General features: G+C 43.8%; 1 long non-coding RNA gene across 1 annotated transcript; it reads right to left on the reverse strand.

Annotated features, from left to right (window-relative positions):
* Positions 1 to 85: 85 nt before the first annotated feature.
* LOC137079389 (uncharacterized) lies at positions 86 to 1,853 on the reverse strand. Its single transcript, XR_010905490.1, has 3 exons — positions 1,759 to 1,853; positions 823 to 874; positions 86 to 368 (listed from the first exon to the last, which is right to left on the reverse strand). It is a non-coding gene; the product is annotated as an uncharacterized lncRNA (long non-coding RNA).
* Between the last annotated feature and the right edge of the window lie 14,621 nt (positions 1,854 to 16,474).

The following is a 16,474-nucleotide window of genomic DNA, read 5'->3' on the forward strand; positions in this document are numbered from 1 at the left end:
CCAAAATTTTACATATCTAACATAAAATGTTCTGATGTCTGGATTCAGGTTGTTTCTGCGAATAGCAGAAATTGATTTGTTTGTCTTTCTGTAGCTTTCGGAAGGTTGTACAAAGATTGCTCTGATTTATTGTTGAATGTGCAGTCAACTGTATCTATTTGTACCTAACCCTTTCCCAGATGTGTTTTGGGTGTTGCGCTGTTTTTGCAGCATTCACGCTGAACACCAATCCTGCCACTCAGTGTTTTTGCCACTCAGTTGGTGTAATACAGTTACACGCCGTCTACTGGGACATCATGTGCACACTCTTATATTGGAACCTCAGTTCTACCAAACCGTTGCCTTCTCATGCCGTTCTATGGCAGCATCTGAAACAAGAAAGAAGATAAAAAAATGTTGGATTAGTCAGTGGCCACTTGAGGTAGTTGTGATTAAGTTATTTGTTGCATTCTGCAAGTTTCATAGCTTTAAACATCCTCCTCATTATAAACAAAGCATTGATTCAATCCAAAAATGGATGTTGCAGGATCTGTAATTATATTAGCACGAGACTGCTTCCAGAGCAAGACATCAATAAATACTATTTTGACAAAGAGAACTGATTGTCTCATCTCCAACAATAAGCTGGGGTGTTCTGGTTCAATGTGGCTGTTGTCGTGTCATCAAGGTGGATGATGCACATTAGTGGTGGAGGAGATTCCCCCCTTCCATATGTAAAGCACTTTGAGTACCCAGTAAAGCGCTATATAAATAACTATTAAAAAAACATAACCCCAAACTTTTGAATGGTACTAGTGCATGTTTGAGATTTTACATACGTACCGGTACATAGGACCTCTGAGATTGGACCTGCAGTCCATCAGCATGGAATAATCTAGAAAAATAAAAATGAACAATTTGTCAAAGTGCCAAAAAAATATTGTTTAAAATGTCAGTTTTAAAAGAAAAAAAAATGCATGTTTTTTTTATATATTTTTTTTTAGGTGTACTAATTTAGTATTGTTCATTCAGTGTCACTGTACATACTGTTTGACATTTGGATGTCAAAGCCATCTTAAAATGAGTAATAAAATATATATATCATTTTCATAAGAAATTTACAGATGCAAAGTGATACAGGTAAATGTTGTGGGAAAAAAATTATATTAACTTATTTAATTAGCTTTTTCAGTTCACCACCTGTATTTCTGTAAGGCCAAACCTTACAGTTTATGGATAGATGCTATATAAATGCTACATGTACAGCATTATCTACTGTGTTTGTGTACAAACTGTATTCGTAGTTTAGTGGCTTTCAATAATGCACATTCATATTATTAAATGTATTAAAGCTTTCCTTTGTTGTAGAGGTTTTTTCTGTCGCTCCTGAAATCACAGAACATTTGATCCATATTTGTTTACCATGAGAGACCAGAACAGGTTTCAACTACTAGGATTTTCGCACTCTGCGAGGTCCGTTAGGTTAAATAAATGTGCTTATTGCTATCATCCATTGACAAATTTATCAGCAAAACCTTTACATAACTATCAAAACCTCTCATCTAAACATAAAATGTGATTAAACGTTCAAAAACAATAGTTAGCCTAAATTACCTCTTTTAAAAAAATGTTAGTTCTGTTTTGCATATCTACTTCTTCAAAGACACTAACGTTACATTTCTATCAAGTAAATATAACAGAATCGTTTCAATTAAAGGTAAGAAAAGTGTCAGGAACAGTAATGTGTATTACTTGTGTGATTTTATGGACTAAACTCACCTTAAAAGCAGCGAAAACAACAGCGAGAGCCGAAGTTTTACTGCATGTTTGTCGTTTCCCCACACAGATGCAGGTAGCTCGTAGGTAGATCATTTCTAAATACGTACATAAAGGAATGCGCATGCTCAAGCGTCTACGCCAATAAGATTCGCTATATTATAAACCAATGAAATTGGGTGTAGGCGGAGCGACACGTGTCGCCCCGCCTTAAAGTGTCGCCCCGCCGCATCGTCCAGACTGCACTCTGGGGTTACTCATCTCGTCAGCTTGCTGCCGATTTTAACGAGCAGTTAACTTCAGTAATCTCCAGGTTGCTGTCCATAGACGATAGGTTGCTTGCTTTGAAGTCGAAAAACTGTGTGAAAGATACTAACTTTAAGAAGAGAAGACGAGTGCCTAAGAGAAGACCAGTCCTAAGATTGCGGTAAGACTGTTATCTAAGCTAAAGTAACCTAAAGTAAAGCTTTTTAAGTAGCACAAGCTGAAATTAGCCTTGTTTTATAAAAGTGTTTTCTTTTTCTGGTCATTTTACAGGAAGCAGTACGCCGTCTTCACAACTTCGTCATAACACTCATTTAATTGTTTTCCAGCTGCATGTAAGACAGAGACAGTACGCAGGAGCTTCAGGTACAAACATCCAGTTCTTGCATCGCACGCAGAAGCTGTGAAGAGTTCAGCTCGGAGTCGATTGAGAAGAAAGAGGGTAAGATTTATTAGATTAGATCCGTTTTTGGTCAGTGTGACTATTTTTCAGGTGCATTTTACGCAGTACATCGCGCAATACTGATTGTCTTTATTGTTTGTTTTTACAGCTGCTACAAGCAAGAAAGAGTGTGTTAGCCCTTTAAGACCTAAGGGTATTTTTACAATTAATTTTTCGCCTGGTTTAATTTACTAAAAAGCTTGTAAAACATCAACCCTGTTGTGCACAGACAATTGACACACCTCTTTTTTTTTTCAAGACAAGTTGCACTGTCAGTATATTTGTGTTGCATTGATGTCACCTGAATGTAAAAAAAGTTATGGGACCATAAAGACAAATGAAAACATAAAACGGAAATTGAATCACTCAAATATTTATTGAAAACACACACAAATAAATAAAAGCTAAGCATATTTCCTCTGGAAAACAGTTTGTTCAAGTCTTTGGAGTCCTGGAACTCAGGAATAAACATAAGAACTTATACAGAACAAAAACTATTTACATTTTTCCAAAAAAAGTCCAGGCGTTTTTGGCCTATTTTGGATATTTACAGGTGCCAAGCCTCAAAACAGTTCCTATCAGGAATCAAACAGAGGGCCACATCACAGGCTTTGCATTTCCAGGGGGTGGCCTGTTTGACCTGCCTTGTCTGTTTGCAATTCACACATTGCCTTCTACCATAGGATACCACAATAACAGAGCTGGGGTTCATGCGTAATGACGCACACCAACGTGGCTGACGGATCAGCCTGTCATTGGTCAAAGCCTCACGCAAAGCGTCATGAGATATCCAAAATGGCAGCTAGCATCGAGCTAGCGGCAAAAATGACGGAACATTTATAAATTATGGACATCAAGTGGATAAATCTTGGATGTAAGCGTTTTGATTTATTGCTGAACAACTCCGAAAAGATGCACATGTTCCAGGCTGGATATAAAACCTTCTGTAAAGGCTACAAAGACACCAAAGACACCCCCGTGATGGCTAGCTCGTTAGCTTTCTGCTGGGAAAAACGGTAAGAAAATCGATAAAACTTTCATTAAATAATATAAATATTTATCGGAGGTCCCGTGTGACGTCGCGGACGATGCCGTCGGGCTCTGAGGGTTAGCTGAGGATGAGGTGGGCCTTTGGAAGTGCGCTACCATAGACCTGATGTTTGATGAGGAAGACGGCATCGTTCGCGCGGTGTCTGGATGGACTGTTCGACCAGCCAGGAGCTCGTCGAGCTCTGTGCCACGCTGCAATCGAGATTAGAGGCGATTCCAAAGAACAGGGCAACGCACCACAGACGTCTGAAAAATGGACTTAAAACAGACAGAATGGTGCTAGTTACCTACAGCTCTGAAGCGGAAAACAGAGACTTCATGGTGCTGTAGGATTTTGGGCTTCTCGTGAGCTTCCTATTGTTGTGTGGGCAGATCTCAAACGTTTTGCATTTGGTTGTGTGTTTGTTCTAATAAAGCTCTTTCTTTGAATAAACTGCACGTCCCTGGCATATTTTCCTTTCCTCAATAAATGAATGTCCTTGATGGTTATAATAGCGTAGTCCATAGGATAACAATGACATGAATATAAAACATAATAGCATATCACATGAATATGAATATTTACAATTAAAAAATAATATGCAAATCATAATTTTATATATGTGTGTAAAATTATTATAATTTGGGGGTTTAAATTTATTAATTTATTACCCAGGTTGACCAATAGTAACAGATCTGCCAACCAATCACGAGTGATATTTCTTGTTTCAATGTAGTAGTTTCAACCAATACTGAGTGAGGAAATTCAAGCCATTCCGGCAAGGCGCCGCCCAGAGCTGCTATTCATATGCTAAATAGAGCCATTAGCGCCGGCGCCAGCATGCCTCCGCAAGCTCCACATATGTCATGGTTCGTTTCCGTCAATATGTGGCACAGACGAACGCGACGTTCACAGGCTGTAAACTGACGTTAATTGTCGAAAATCAGGGAGATTTCCGGCCGTTTACGGGGACGAAAATCCCACTTTTCATGCAGTGCCTGGGACGGGAGTTCACCCTCTGTTCAGACCACGCCACCTTGCAGTGGCTCCACCGCATGAAGGATACCAAAGCTTTACAGTAGCTAGCTTTACAGCCATTTAAGTTCAAGGTGATCCACAGGCCGGGTGTGCTCAGATGGCTGTGGCCGACTGCAGCGGGAGAGAAAGAGCAGAGCGGCAGGTAAGTAGGTCATGCACAGATGACGAACACCTGTTTCTGATTGCAGTAATAGCCGTGGAGAGACCGTTTATAAGCCGCTGCCGGGGGTGAGAGAGGGGAGACAGAGACTTGGACTGGGACTTTGCCTGAGTGAACAGAGAGAGAGCTGAGATCCTGAGAGGAAAAGAAAGGAGTTGAAAGGAGCGATCCATATCCTGTTGTTTGAGTGAAAACGCCACGGAGCGTATTTTGTTTTCTTTGAAGAAACTGTATAAAGAGTGCAAGTCCCAGTCACGCCGACCCCTGTCTTCTTCCTTCCACACATACGAAGCCCATCACAGTAAGTAACTGATGACAACTTTTTCATTTTTATTAATGTTTAATTTGATTAGAAGTGTCATTATAAAATTACAAAAAAAATTCCAATAAATAGGGCTTATTCATCTAAGAATCCTGAAAAAAATCCATCACGTTTCCACAAAAATATTAAAGCTGCTGTCTGTAACTTTTTTGTGTTCAAGATTTACAAAAAATATATAATGAGAAATGTACAACATTAATCCATTTTCCATACCTGCGTGATTCGCCATAGACATAAACGGTCTATGGCGGCTGCACATAGACGGCTGCAATGTTTATCCACAAGATGCATGCGGTTCTGTTCATTAACCGCTAGAGTGCGAAAAGTTATGGACTGCACAGCCCAACTGATTTCAACATTGATAATAATAAGAAATGTTTCTTGAGCAGCAAATTAGCTTATTAGCAAGATTTGAACATTAGTGTACCTTAATTAGTCTTAGTTTTTTCAGAAATAGTTTATTGATTTAAGTAAAATGTCAATCAATTGTATTATTTTTTTTTTTGTTAAAAACAAAAAAACATATAATTTGTGCTGATTTACACCTATTGTGATTGTTTTTTAGATGTTTAAATATTTTTACTGGAAAAAGACAAAATCATTAATAGATAAAATATTTTGATAATATTTTTTCTCATACCTTTTTCTTGTGCTCCTTCACTCACTGATTTATCCCTGTCTTCAAATTGACTTTCATCAATGGTACCTTCTGCTCAAACCAGTGAAATCAAGTGTATAGCATCAGTTCTGACAGGTCACTTTAGTCAAGCTTGCATCAGCTAACTGTCAGCTGATCCTGTCTACCTATGGGAATAAATACGACGTCTATCACAGCATACACACATTTAAGCTCCTTCAGTACTATCAGCAGCCTTCACATTCTCCAGAGCTCATTTACCCTCCTCCATCCCCATCTCCTCTGGATTCCTCCTCTCCAATCAGGATTTGGTATTCCCGAAATATTTTGTACATTTTGTACATTAATGATATCTGCAATACATCATGTTGGTTCTGTTCTGTTTACCTTAAGGCGGTTTATCGCTGCCCTCCTTGCTCTTATCCATTTAAGGCTGCATGGATGCGCAGGAAGGTCTGGCCCAGAACAGAACCATACCGCCAGTCCAAACTGTGTGCTAATAATCAAGATATCATCTTTGACGATAGTGGTCCTGACAGAACTGCTTTTTCTTTTCTGTAGCAAAACTTTTTACACTTTTCACATAAAGTATTGCAGTGACATTAGCCTCTATTTATTTAAAGGTCAGGTGAAAGCGCATTTCATTATGGCAGCTTATTTCAAGGGCAGATAAATTGCTTTGCTAAATATATAACAAGAATATTGAGTTACATTTATAAATGAATGAAAGTGTTAGAGGAGAAAGGGGGCAGACAGTCGAACAATAACCGTCAGATTAGCAGTCCGGTCGACAATTGCCTCAAGGTGCCTTTTCAAATGACGACCATGTCAAGATGAATGAACAATAACCGGGAGAAACTGCTGTTCTGTGAAAAAATTTCAAAGGATAAACAGAAAAATGCAAAAATGCACTCATGTGATAACTATTGGCATCTGTGCACAATTCATTCCCACAAATTCAACATTATGATTTCTGACAAATAACTGCTATTATTTTTATTTATAATTGTTTTGTATTCAGTAAATTAATGTTTGGTATTGCACCATTTGCCGGGTTATGCAACACTTAAAGTATGTTAGTTAGGTAGCAAACGAGAATTGTAAGGGGAAGTTTTAAAAATACATTTAATTTAGTGTGAATTACTCATGAACAGGTTAACATACAAACAACATGTGGAGTATTTCCAAAAACTTAAAATTATTAACAATAAATGTTATATAAAGGTGCACTATGTAGCATTCAGTTTTGGGTAAGTTACTCTAAAAAGTAATTAATTACTAGCTACTAATTACCTCTTCAATAGTGTAATTAGATTACTGTACAAATTACTCTCTCCAGAAAGTATTTAATTACTTTTGAATTACTTTCTAAATCCTATATCAACCTTGAGTTAAGCGATGCAACGGTTACGCACCACATTCGTTAGACACGAAACGGCTCTTAATTCATTCAAATACATAATATAAAACCACATAAATTACTCTTATAAACTGACCAAAGTATTACAAATATGAGAAGCATACATAAAAACATGCATTTTGAAGTTAGACTTTAAATGTTGATGTTAATTCCACTATTGTATTATATATAATTATATTTAGTATTTAGATCAAATACTTGTGAAGTAGCTGTAATTAAATTACAGAAAAAAATAAGAGTAATCGCTTACTTTACTTTTTCAAGGGAAAGTTAATTAAAATACAGTAACTAATTACTTAGTATCTAATTACACCCAACACTGGTAGTATTTTTGGAGTAAAATATCCAAAACTCATTAGGCTGGTGTTGTATATTTTGTTCAGTTGAGTTCTTACAATACCCCAAATGTTTCCAACTATTTGTAAATTGTGAGAAAATTGCTGTTTTAACCAAGGAGCCGGGACGTCTGAGGGAGTCGCCTGTCAATTGCGTCATATCTGCGTTACTCTCGGTTTCCGGTTTTATTCTGCAGAAGTGCTTTACCCTTAGTAGTGTGAACAAGTGTCACAGCAGCGCAGAGAAAACGCACAGAGAAACGTCATGACATCATTTTCAACACACTCAAATGTATCTAATATGATAAACAGAGCTCCGTTACCTCATACTCATGACCGGAAAAGCAGAAATGGTGCTGGCGACTGTGTCCCGACATAATATAAGTCCCGCTGCTCGCGATGTAACACTCAGCCTGGTAAAGGCAATTTACACAAATATATGTGTGTGTGAGCCTGTTTATGTGGTTTATGAGGACAAAAATTTGTATAACTACATGGGTATTACACTGGTATTACACTATAAATGTGGTTTATGAGGACATATCAAATGTCCTCATAATTCAAATGGCCTTAAAAACATACTAAATGATGTTTTTTTAGAAAGTAAAAATGCAGAATGTTTCCTGTGATGGGTCGGTTTAGGGGCAGGGGCAGTGTAAGGGGATAGAAAATACGGTTTGTACGGTATAAAAACCATTACGCCTATGGAGAGTCCCTGTAAACCACATAGACCAACGTGTGTGTGTGTGTGTGTGTGTGTGTGTGTGTCTGTGTGTGTGTGTGTGTGTGTGTGTGTGTGTGTGTGTGTGTGTGTGTGTGTGTGTGTGTGTGTGTGTGTGTGTGTGTGTGTGTGTCGAATTGGCCTCACCGGTACAGTTTATAGTCCGGAAGCTCGATGAAGAAGAGTGTTATCCTGTGTTGGATCCCCAACAAGAAATATTCCACACTTATTTCCTTAGGGAGATAAACATCCACAGACTGAGACAACCAAACTCTTGTGTGTTCATCGATCAATCGCTTAATCCAGTATTACTGAGAGCGTCCTCTCTCGAGCGCCGGTAAGCCGGTGTCATGACAAATCCTGTCCGCGTATGAAATTGTGTCCGCTGGTAGCGGTTTTAAATGCCTGATCAAATGTTGTTATAATTGGTTCTGGACAAGCAATTGTTTAAAAATAAACTATTAATTCATTGCCATACTAAGTACACACGCAAAACATTTATTTGAAATATGTAATTGATTACTATAATGGGAGCAAAAACATGTTCTAAATTATTTTGACTGATAAACTAAGTACCAATACAAAATCATGACATAGTAATGTAAATATAATGTAAATAATAAAGAATAAAAAAAAACCCAGCAATATACAGAAAAGGTGCACAAAATAAATAGATTATATACGAGATATGCGTATATATCTTATAAACTTATATAAGCCCTTATAGCTCCAGTTAGCCTATATACTACTAGTATATGAAACATATAATTTGTAAGACATTAAAGACTATTTTAACACAATTAAAACAGCAAAAATTAAAACGCGATTTTGTAAGAATTGTAATCAGGCTCTGAACAGATTACCTATTAAAATTACTTTCAGCTCTGGGGGTCCTTGCGGACACGATTTCATAGCGGACAGGATTTGTCATGACACCGGTGTAACAAAGTTCGATAATAGAAGGAAGGAAGAGGACACGGGGGTCGGCTGGACGGTTGATGCTTCTTTAATTATAGTCAAAACTTATTATAACTTCAACAACACACTGCTGTGTGAATTCTCATAGACATTCGATCACTTCCGGGTCGGCACTTCCGGCTTCCGGCAACTCAGTCTCTGGGGTTTCGCAACAACCGTCCGATCTCTCTCTCTCCCTGGTCTCTGGTTCCGCCGAGGTTTTATACCCTCTCCGTGCTCATTACTGGAACAAGAGACAGGTGTTATTAATCTGCGTCCAACCCACTCACTTACCGCTCGTCCCGCGGCTCTCTCTCCCGCTGCAGACCTCGCTGAACCATGCCCCTCTTGCCACAACCGGCTTCTTTTATCGGATGTGCCACATCAGCTGTCTGTGCCACATCAGCTGTTTTATCGGATGTGCCACATCAACGTCACGGGGATTCCCTGACGGTCCCGACAGAAGTCTCGCGTGAGTAAGAACGGGAACAACCACATATCCGGGCAAAATAACGACAAGGAGAAATACATATACAAAACAGCTGTCTTGTGTTCATAATTAAAATTAATTAACGGCAGTAAATATATCTCCCTTTTATGTGGCTGCGCTATGTGTGTTGCGTAACAATCGCTCCAGTGGCCGTGCTCAGCTCTCTTAGCACTCAGTCCTGCTCTGCTTCATACTACAGTAAAGTTAATAGCCGCATCCATGAACATGATTTCTGGCCGAGTCCTGTCCCGATTCTTTTCCACCGGCTGTGAGATGAAGACCACATGTCCCAAGATTCTGAGCTCAAACTTGGCTTTGTTTTGAATACGCACCCTCTAGCCGATGGAAAAATTACACAGTGCAGCTTTAATGTCGCTTGTTTTCTAAGTAGTTCTCTGCGACAAGATTCAAATCTATTTTGATGTCTGTTAAAGCTACAATATGTATTTTTTCCGCCCTAGGGGTCACTACCCTCTTTAAAACAATTACAAAGGAATAGATTGATGCCGCAGTGAGTCAGTGTGGAATAATGGAACTTGTCATCATACCAATGGATCTAACTTTGTTTATGGGGAAATAATATTTCTGGATGAGTGAATGCATTACAGTTCTCTTTCATCATCTCGTTTCGAGATCCACCTATGGGAAGGGCATCCGTACCTGACCTCTGCAGAAGCATCCAATTGCACCAAGTCTGACAAGACAGGCAGGAGCGCGCAGCCAATGCCCAGTAAGGCCCCACCCCTTACCAGCGGGCATATATGGGCTGCATACGCTACTGTACATCAGTTGTCATTCGCTTCTCGCGATCTCTGCACTGACACAGTTCGGTTAGATTTGCGCTGCTCACTTATTGTCTGCAGGAGGAAATATCGCCAGATCAGCCTCCACCGGGCGTGACAGTTCTATTCTGCCACATTCTGTGTCTGCATTCGGAGCCGCTCGCGCTCTCGTCCGTCTTCCTGTTCCACGGCTGCCGCCACGGACCTTTCTGAGTTTTTCGCGGGTATGTCGCTCTCTCAGTCTTCTCCTTCTGTGTCTAGCCTATTACGGGCCTGCCCGGCCGCGTGTGGGTCTCTTATCGCCGGTAAGGATTTTCACCCTTTCTGTGTGGTCTGCTTGGGCCTCAAGCACGCAGAGGAGGCAATAGAGAACCCGGAGAACTGCAGTTACTGCCTGGTACTGCCTAAGAAACTCCTGCGACACCGCCTTAAAGTTGCCGCTACTCAGTGTGGCGAGCTCGACTTGTCGTACTCGGATATGGAACACGGTGACGATAGCGCGCTACCGGGGACCTCCCGGGGCGCGACGGCTCTTGTTTTGGCTGACCAGCCCAATCCTGAGTTCCCCGAAGAGGACATCTTCACGGGTAACCTCCCGCTCGCCGACGATCTTGCCGGGTCCGGTGATTACGACGACGCGGGCCTTCTTGGAATTTCGGAGGACGAGGAGGCCATCCCGCCCTCTGTTATTCCCCAGGCTAGCGCCCCCGCGGCCTTGCCTCAATCCATCCCCCTGGATGTGTGTGAACGAGCGGCCGCTCGTCTCAACATTAAATGGTCGGCTCCACAGAGCGCCACCGACCAGGAGAGGGATATTTATGACGGTAAAGTGTTGGGAGCCCCCCCCGGCCCGAGGAAAGAACTCTTTCCCGTTCTTCCAGCGTGCGCTAAGCACATGAGGCACTACTGGAACGACCCGCTCGATCTTAAACACGGTCTCGCGGGGCTGGAGGTTAAAGATATGGCGGCTCGCGGCATGGGCGAACCGCCTGCCATTGAGCCCTCCATTGCCAGACACCTCAACCCAGTCCAGGGAGGGCTGCCCGCCCCCCCGAAGCCGGTCCTTCCTAACAGGATGGACCGTTTTTCTGCCTCGGTGCACCAGGCCGTTTATAAATCCTCGGCCTTGGCTGTTAGGACTCTGAATGTCTCCTCCCTCCTTTCCGCTTACCAAGCGGAGATCCTGGACGATCTGGGCCAGCAGTTAGATAAGGGATCTTCTCCCTCTCCTGCACTGTGGAAGGAGATCATAACGGTTAACGACCTCGTTCTCCGTAATGCTCGTCAGGTCGTCCAAACCTGCGGGCGCTCTATGGCGCTTTCCGTGGTAGGAGAGCGCTCGCTCTGGCTCAACCTGTCTGGTCTCCCGGATAGTGAAAAGAAACGTATCGCAGGCGCCCCGGTAGAGCCCGGCCGGGCTCTCTTTGGCCCCGCAGTTGCTATGATGCAACAACGATGCGACGACAAGAAGGAGCACGAGGCCTTCATATTGTATCTTCCCAGGAAGACGGTCCCACGCCAGGCGCCCCCTGTGCGTTTGCCTAACCCCCCGGTCCCGGGACGTAATTTTAATCAGGTCAAGGAAAAGCCTCGAAAGAAGTTTTCTGGGCTTTCTCCCTGCCCCAGAACCCCTGTCCAAAGGACGGAAGGTTCCTGCTGTAGGGTGTCCCCCTCCCGTGGCTGCCCAGCCCATATGTTTAGTGGACGATGTGTGTTCCCCCTGTTCAAGGGGATTGTCGTGAGGAAAAGTTCAAAAGCAGTGTAACCACACCGCACATACTGTGTTCCCCTCACCCAAATAATAAAGGCTTCGGCCCCAGTGTTTCCCAGAAAACACAACACACACAGAAACACAAAAAACACAATAAATCTAACGAATCAAATGAATTCGTCACAGCGAGATACCCTCTCAATGTAGGGAAATACCCTTTCTCTCGTAATGGTGAACCTGCACGTGCCGTCCCTAGTTTCTCCACTAGAGGGCGCCATTGCATCACAAATAAGCCAGCTAGGCATGCTCGAAGCCAGCACGGCCCGGACGAGCATTCACACGAGCTGTGTGTCAGCCTGGCTTACTGTATTACGCATGATATTACAGGGCTATCGTCTGCAGATTGCTATGAAACATCCACGTTTCAGCAGCGTTCTCTTTTCTCACACAGAGGAAAGCACGGCCCACGTCCTGAAGGAGGAAATCTCCTCTCTTCTAAACAAAGGTGCGATTCAGGTGGTTCCCCACAATCTGATAAACCAGGGTTTCTTTTCCCGTTATTTCCTGGTCACAAAGAAGGACGGTTCCCTCCGTCCTATTCTGGACCCCAGGGTGTTGAACAAACATTTGAGGAAATACAGATTCATAATGTTAACCCTTGGTTCGCTCGCCCGTGTCATGAAACGGAACGACTGGTTCACATCGGTCGATCTGAGAGATGCTTTTCTCCACATAAGCATTTATCCACTACACCGGAAGTTTCTTCGTTTCGCCTATCAAGGCATTTGTTACGAACTCACGGTGCTTCCGTTCGGGCAAAAATTAAGCCCCCGAACTTTCTGTTTGCGTGTGGAAGCGGGCTTCACTCCCCTAAGAATGTCTGGTCTACGGATCCTGACATACATATGCGATTGGCTCATCATAGCCGATTCGAGGGAAAAGGTGTTGCAGGACACCTCCCGTGTGCTCGCGCACACCCGATCTCTGGACTTCAGGGTGAATGTGAACAAGAGCAGCTTTACACCCAGTCAGAGGGTGATCTTCCAGGGCATGGAGCTGAACTCAGTCTCCATGCGAGCGCGTCTCTCTCAGGAGCGCGTTCTCTCTCTGACGAACTGTCTGTCACAGTTCAGAGAGGGGGCGAGGGTGCGATATCGCACGTCTCAGGCTACAGGGTCTTATGGCTTTAGCTATCCAGTTTTTGCCACTAGGACCCCTGAGGATGAGGGCGTTCATGAAATGGGTTTTGTTACTACATTTCAGCCCGTTACACGATCTTTGCCGCTCTGTAACAGTGACGCGCACCTGCGCTGCAGCTCAGCGCCACTGGAAGAGCGCGGACTTTTACGCACAGGGTACCCCTCTGGGGACTGTCATGTTGCGGAAAGTCGTGACGACGGACGCGTCCCTAACAGGCTGGGGTGCCACCCAGGAGGGCAGAACTGTGAACGGTTTGCGGCCGAGCAAACTACGTTCAGAGCATATAGATTATTTAGAGCTTCTAACCAATTAGAAGGCTCTGAATCATTTTCTGCCTCGTCTGCAGGGACATCATGTGCTCGTACGCTGCGACGATACCACGACAGTGGCTATCAATCGTCAAGGCGGCGCGCGCTCGCCGAAGCTTCATGCCCTAGCTTACAAGCGTTTGGTATGGAGCGGGCGAGTTTTCCTGTCGTTACGCGCGACTCATGTTCCGGGAATTCTGAACAGAGGCGCGGATCTTCTATCGAGGGGGAACCCGCTCTTCGGAGATTGGCACCTCCACCCTCAGATAGTAGACATGATATGGATGAGACTACGGGCGCCCGTAGATCTGTTCGCCTCGCGCGAAAACAGCCATTGTCCTATGTTCTTCTCGCTAAAGGTCTTGGACGCGCCCCTCGAGGTGGACACACTGGCCCACCCGTGGCCCAGAGTGCTGCTGTATGCCTTTCCTCCCCTGTGCCTGATAATTCTCACACTGGCCAGGGCGAGAGAGGGGAGGGTTTCTCTCATCCTGATAGCACCCAGGTGGCCCAAAGCGCCGTGGCTGGCAGAGATAATCCCTCTGTTGTATGCCCAGCCGTGGTGCCTCCTCCTCCGCACAGACCTATTGTCTTAAGCGAACGGGGAGATTTATCACCCACACCCGGACAGGGTAGCTCTCTGGGCTTGGCCCGTGAGAGGACGAACCTAAGCGCGTTAGGGCTTCCCCCGCGCGTGGTGGCTACTATACAGAATGCCAGGGCCGTTTCTACACGGTCCTTGTATGGCTGTAAGTGGCAGGTGTTCGATGAGTGGTGTGATGGGCGGGGTCTCACGTCATATCAGTGCTCAGTCGCTGATATCTTGTGTTTCCTCCAAGACCTTATGGATAAGGGCAGGTCTTTTTCCACTATTAAGGTCTATCTGGCAGCTATCTCTGCTTGTCATGTGGGTTTTGAGGGCTCAACGGTTGGGCAGCATTCTCTAATCCGCAGATTTATGAAGGGCGCCCGTCGCTCCTTGCCAGTCATTAGGAGAACGATCCCTGAATGGGACCTCTCCATGGTGCTGGAAGCTCTGTCTCAATTCCCTTTTGAGCCTCTGGGGAATATTCCCCTTAAGTTGCTGTCCTTCAAAACAGCCTTGCTCTTGGCCTTGGCGTCAGCCAAACGTGTCAGTGAGTTACATGCACTCTCGGTCCACCCCTCGTGCATCAATTTCTCTCTGGGTGGAGATAAGGTTTTCCTCAAGCCTAATCCAGCATTCATGCCGAAATGTTTCCCTGCGTTCACATCGGAGGTGTTGGAGCTATCCGCTTTTCACCCTCCGCCCTTTTCCTCCGCGGAGGATCAGAGGCTAAATGCCCTGTGTCCAGTCCGTGCGTTACAAACGTATGTGTCTAGGACCAGCGCGTTCCGGAAGAGTGACCAACTCTTCGTTTCATGGGCTCCTCCTCGCAAAGGGGATCCCCTGTCTAAACAACGCCTCTCACATTGGCTTGTGGACGCTATAATCTTGGCATATGAATCAAAGGGAGTGCAACCCCCAGGGAACATCAGAGCTCATTCCACGAGGGGCTTGGCCGCCTCTTGGGCTCTGTTCAGGGGAGTATCACTGCAGGATATCTGTTCTGCGGCCAGTTGGGCTTCTCCCCATACGTTTGTGCGTTACTACAGGCTGGATGTCACCAGAACCTCAGTAGCACATTCGGTCTTGGGGGTGGGGTCTTCCTAACCCTGCCTTCCTTATGTGTGACACACATAGCCTATGTTTCATGTCCTGCTTCACACCGCAGTTACGCGGTTGCGTCGGTGTGGCGAGTTCATGATTATGAGACGCGTCGTGCACCGCCCCTCGGGGTGACCGTCTTTTTCTGGCTAACAGGACCTCACTGTGAGTGTATTGGGCAATCGGGGAGCTGTCCATGTCTCTCCCATAGGTGGATCTCGAAACGAGATGATGAAAGAGAACAATAGGTTACTATCGTAACCCCGGTTCTCTGAAACATCGAGTGGAGAGATCCACCAGCGTTGCCCCGCTTACCGCACGAGAAGCGAATATACTTACTGATGTACAGTAGCGTATGCAGCCCATATATGCCCGCTGGTAAGGGGTGGGGCCTTACTGGGCATTGGCTGCGCGCTCCTGCCTGTCTTGTCAGACTTGGTGCAATTGGATGCTTCTGCAGAGGTCAGGTACGGATGCCCTTCCCATAGGTGGATCTCTCCACTCGATGTTTCAGAGAACCGGGGTTACGATAGTAACCTATTGTTTTTTATCATGACTTATATGAAGCAAGGCATTACTAATAAGAGATATCAGTGCCACACGCAAGTCCCGGGGGATATAAATAAATTAGGACATTTCATTCTACCGAACTACCGACAAGTGCTGATTTACCGCACTATACAGGTCAGTTTATTTGACTAATTAAAATTGTGAACAAACGCAATGCTGTTTCACTTGGTTTACACTATCTAAAATGCATTTGAGTGTGTTGAAAATTATAAAGCTATTCTGTGTGTTAGTTTGTTGGCTGTATGAGACTAGGAGTAGCTTAAGTTACATCAACATTGGAACATCATACTTGTTGAGCTACATAACATTGATTCACATTGGTACATTTGCACACCTGTCTAATAAAGCACATGCAAGAACGGCTTCTCTGTCAGCTCAAAGTTTGTTGCAAAGCTCTCGCTATCTTGAAAACGTCACGACAATACTGGTCCTCTTTTGAGTTCTCATTTTGTTCCAAAGTCTGCTTTCCATTGTCCAAAATGTTTAAACCTACACTGTAAAACCTAACAGTGAAATTCACTAAATGAAATAAGTTCATTTTACTTAATGTTACCAAAAAAGTTAATTCAACTTAACAAATATGTGTGATGTTAACTCAAAAATGTATTATTGTAAGCAAACCTCAATCTAAATAAGTTACTAAAA

The sequence above is a fragment of the Pseudorasbora parva genome, chromosome 6 (genome assembly GCF_024679245.1).
Source record: "Pseudorasbora parva isolate DD20220531a chromosome 6, ASM2467924v1, whole genome shotgun sequence".
NCBI lineage: Eukaryota > Metazoa > Chordata > Actinopteri > Cypriniformes > Gobionidae > Pseudorasbora > Pseudorasbora parva.